Genomic DNA, 5,000 nt, shown 5'->3' on the forward strand with positions numbered 1-5,000 from the left:
AATATACAGTATTTGCAAATCCTGTTTTGGAAAAATATCTATCTTCTGATTTAAGACTATGAAATGAAAACAACTAGTTACTAATATGTAAATATATGCTATTGCTTTGCCTTTATATATCTAATATGATTCTTTCTACGTAAATATAAACAGTCACTTTATATAAATGACATGTTTATGTTTTCAAGAGATGTCCAGAATATAATCTTTACTTTTCTTTCAATCAACGAAGCCATAAATTCCAAAGGTCTCTAATTATGCATCCTTCATTTGATACTTACAGGTCTTCTTCATCCTTTTAACGTTTTGTTTTTATTTAGATGAAAAAATATACATTTTATTTAGTCAAACCTATGATTATTTTTTATATTTTTATAGTTATAAGATTCATACGAACTTTCCCTGTGATGTGTAAAAGCACACTTGTTGACGAGCTGGTTTAGAATTGAATGATGATAGAGAAAAATTGCAAGTGAGATTAGAGTTCCCAGTCTGCAATAAAAGCAGATATAACATCAGTAGTTGTGAGTGCATTTGTACATGTAAAAGTTATACTGCTTGTGTAAAAAACATATAATTTTCAATCAACTTGAATCATTTAAACATTTTAGTATCATGAAGCAAGTTTGCAATGGATGAGAATGGGTGTCCAGAGATGGAAGATTTAAAAGAACAAAGAATTACTCCCTGCTCTTGTCGTCTCCAATATCCCTGTTGCTCGTAACTTGGATGACCTGCCGTCTACTCAACGACGCTTGCCAGTCTGGGTCGCTGTCAAAATGGCCAGCTGAGTAATCCAGCCAAATGCATTTTCTGGGTTTTTTCTTCAAGAAGTCCATTTTCTCTTTTGAAGTTAAATCGAGTTGCAGATGACACGAAGAGAAAGGAGGGAAGAAGTATTTTTCCTCTCTGTTTTGGAGTTTCATTATATTCTTTAGTTAAAAAGAAATACATGGTTCGGGGAAGTCCCGGAAGAAATGAAGTGACAAAGTTTTATAGTTAAAAGTTGACATTCAACTCTTGTGGCTACACATGCATGTCCATATAATGAAAAGAGTTTTAATATTAAATTTGCATTAGGACTCTTATTAAGACAATTACCGAAGAAGTTTAGTCTTAGAAAGTTACAATAGGCTTTGGTTTATTACACTGTCTTGCTCTATTGCTAAAAAATTGCTATATCTTATATCTTGTAATCACAGGGAGCCTAATAACAATGAATGTAGAAGAAGAAATTAATTTAATTTGATAATTTTAAGAATCTCATCAATTGGGGTAAAATTTTAAATTATTCTCGAGAAGTTAATCTGAGAGTAAGGCTATGGATGATAAACCTCAGAATTCCGACTCAGGTATTTGAACTTTGATAAATCTCCTTTCCCCCAACTCTCTTTCTCTCGCTCTCTCTCTCTCTCTCTCTCTCTCTCTCTCTCTCTCTCTCTCTCTCTCTCTCTCTCTCTCTCTCTTCACAGCAACAAAAGAACAACAAGAAACACTTGAACTACCAAAGAGTTTCAGGTACCGGCTCTTAACTATAATTCACAGTTTTTTTTTTCAAGAATACTTGTGAATATCTTCCTGAGTCAGATATTTTTACCTCCAAATGAAAATCTTTAGTAATGGAATACAAAAGAAAAGGAAAATTTTCTGAAATCTAGAACAAAAGTTCACCTTGCCTGGAGGGTGTCGAGGGTTTATTCTTCTCTTGACATCTTAAGTTTATTCTTTTTTGGTTGATTCTTCTTCTTAGATCATAAGTTTTAAGAAATGCTTTACATGAAAATTGAACATTTCATGATATAAAAGAATAAACATTCCAACATTTACATTGACAAACATTTTCATGACATTTGCAAAAGTTTTTATTTTTTATTTTTCTTAAATCGTTATCACTGCCCTATTTGCTTTCGATAGAAATATGTTTCTTGTCCCATTTGAAAGCTAAAAGACTAAAGTTTACTTAACGTACGTAACTGGCATTAGAGTTGGATCAAAACAACAGGGAATTCCAAGTTTCAGACGTGAATTATGTCAAAGGAAAATTATTTCTAAAATAGCGTTATCCTTTATAATTTCAGTCTACGTCTAGGGGCACAGATTTTGAGGAACTGTGAAAAAAGTTATTATCAATATTTTCAAGGAAGAGTGAGCTCCAACTTCACCGAGGCTTTATGGGCTCTGCTCTTCCATTGATGATAATAAAGAGAATGTAGATAATATATTATTACCTCCCCCATAGAGGTTATGTTTTCAAATACGTTTATTTATTCATTCATTTGTCTGTATCTGTGGACAGGATTACGTCGAAACAACTCGACAGATTTGACAAAATTTTCCCCACAGATGGAACTTATTTCATGGACGACTCCATTAAATTTTGGAGATGATTCAAATCCGGATCCAGATTTTAGATTCGAATTGGCATTTTTCACAATTTTGAAGAACCGGATTCCGTCAAAACTTCTCGACAGATTTTGACAAAATTTTCGCCACAGATAGAGCTTAGGTAATAGGCGTTTCAATTAAATTTTGAAGGCTATCCGCATCCGAACCCAGATTCTAGATCCACATTGCCCCTTTTTCGCCATAGGGTTGTAGATTGCTTCACCAGGTGGCCAGTGTTTGTTTCTCTCCAGAGTTCTAGGCGGTAAGTTGCTGAACCCATGACCTCTTGAACTCTAGCAAGAGGAAAGGTCTTGACCGTAATTGCCGTCGTTTGGAAAAGGAATCCCCATCTTCAAGAAATCTTAGCCAACAGATAATGGTCCAGAAAGAGCGCTGACATCCAGACTGTGAGGCGGTATTCCAATAAAGGAAGAACAAAAGTTTTCAATAACATAAACATGAACTGTTTGATGACTGCTACATTTTAGGTCTTGGCCGCTGGCGAAAAAACGAAAATAGATAGAATTTTCAAATCGTTGTAGTAACCTTCGTATTTGAGGTACTGTATAGCATTCATTTTTCCTTAAAAGGCTATATTCTTTTGACAGTGTAATTAAAAATGCAAAAACGTCTGCCTAGATATTTGTAATTCTGAAATATGTGAAAAAATAGACATAAATATTTTTCAAACGTATGAAAGATAGTAATTAGAGGTTTGTTGCATTTTCATCCTGAATTTTCTTTTCTTTTTACCATTCTGGGCCAGAAAAGTGTATGTAAATTATGAAGAAAATATTTTTTCCCGATCTCTGTATCAATTTTATTTCTAATCATAGATTACTCAAGTATGGTTTAATTCAACGTTAAAAGGTTTTCCATTTTCATAGTGTATTAAAAAAAGCCCTGTAATTAATATTACATGACATTACGGAGAATTGAATTTAGATGTATTTTTTTTAATCCATACATTAACATTTTTACTATGTGCTCCAACAAATTAAAGATAGGCCAATGAAATATTTTTGTTCACTAGTGCAACAAATTTCTTATCTTCCAGAATAAAGTTATAGTGATTCGAATAATGTTAATCCGTGAAAATACTCACATAAAAAGTAATCTGTTTTATTTGCCAGCCGTGGTAATCAGTGGAAAAAAATGTTATCTCTCTCGTGCGCTCATTTTTCAAGATAGAAAAATATACTATGTCATTCATTTTAGGGAATTAATTTGAGTTTAGTGTAATGCAAACCAAATTAGTTATCGTAATTTTAACGATAGGCTGCAGTGGTTATAAGTTTGCTGTAACCGGAATTTTTCCTACCTCAAAATACATTTTTATTTCGTCTGCAAACAAAGCAAAATGGAAGGCTAATCCATTTTTGTTGATGCATACCTGAATAAATTTAGTATCAACCAGTATAAAGTAATTCAGAATAAAGATAGTTCTAGCCGGTGAAAATTTCCATACCCAAATGCCTTCCTGTAATCTGTGTTTTGGGTGCCATCCGCAATTATCAATGAAAAACAGTTTTTTTTTCTTTTTTTTTGATGATAGTGTTAGATCACATATTATGAAAGTGTATGAGAGGGTAATAAAAAAGAAAATAATGAACCATTTGGTTAAAAATAATTTGTTTAATATGGGTCAACACGGTTTCGTGCCTGGAAAAAGTACAGACCCAACTGATAGCACACTATGAAAACATATACAAAAATATGATAAATGAAAAAGACACAGATGTGATCTATCTAGATTTTGCAAAAGCCTTTGACAAGGTAGACCATAACATATTGGAGAAAAAAATGAGAAAGCATAATATTGTGGGAAAGATAGGAAAATGGGTAAAAGAATTCCTGCAAAACAGAAAACATAGTGGTTGCAAATGACGAGAAATCAGATGAAGCCCAGGTAATATCTGGTGTGCCACAAGGTACGGTATTAGCTGCACTGCTGTTTGTTATTATGATCTCAGACATAGACTGTGATGTTGAAAACTCCGTAGTGAGAAGTTTCGCCGATGACACAAGAATAAGTAGAGAAATTACTTGTGATGAAGATAGGAACTCACTACAAAGAGATCTAAACAAATTATATGAATGGGTGGAGATAAATAGGATGGTATTTAACTCCGATAAATTCGAATCAATAAATTATGGAAACAGAGAAGGAAATGGTATATGCATACAAGGGACCTAATAATGAGACAATCACAAAAAAGGAAGCAATTAAAGACCTTGGTGTAATGTTAAATAGGAATATGTTATGCAACGACCAAATAGCAACACTGTTGGCTAAATGTAAAGCAAAAATGGGAATGTTATTCAGACACTTTAAAACAAGGAAAGCTGAACACATGATTATGCTTTACAAAACTTATGTACGTAGTACACTCGAGTACTGCAATGTGATATGGTACCCACACTACCAAAAGGATATTGCGCAAATAGAGAGTGTACAAAGGTCCTATACTGCTAGAATAGAAGAAGTTAAGGACCTTGACTACTGGGAAAGACTGAAATTTTTAAAACTATACAGTCTAGAAAGGAGAAGAGAACGCTACATGATAATACAAGCATGGAAGCAAATAGAAGGAATTACTGAAAACATCATGGAG

The sequence above is a fragment of the Palaemon carinicauda genome, chromosome 6 (genome assembly GCF_036898095.1).
Source record: "Palaemon carinicauda isolate YSFRI2023 chromosome 6, ASM3689809v2, whole genome shotgun sequence".
In the NCBI taxonomy this organism is placed as follows: domain Eukaryota; kingdom Metazoa; phylum Arthropoda; class Malacostraca; order Decapoda; family Palaemonidae; genus Palaemon; species Palaemon carinicauda.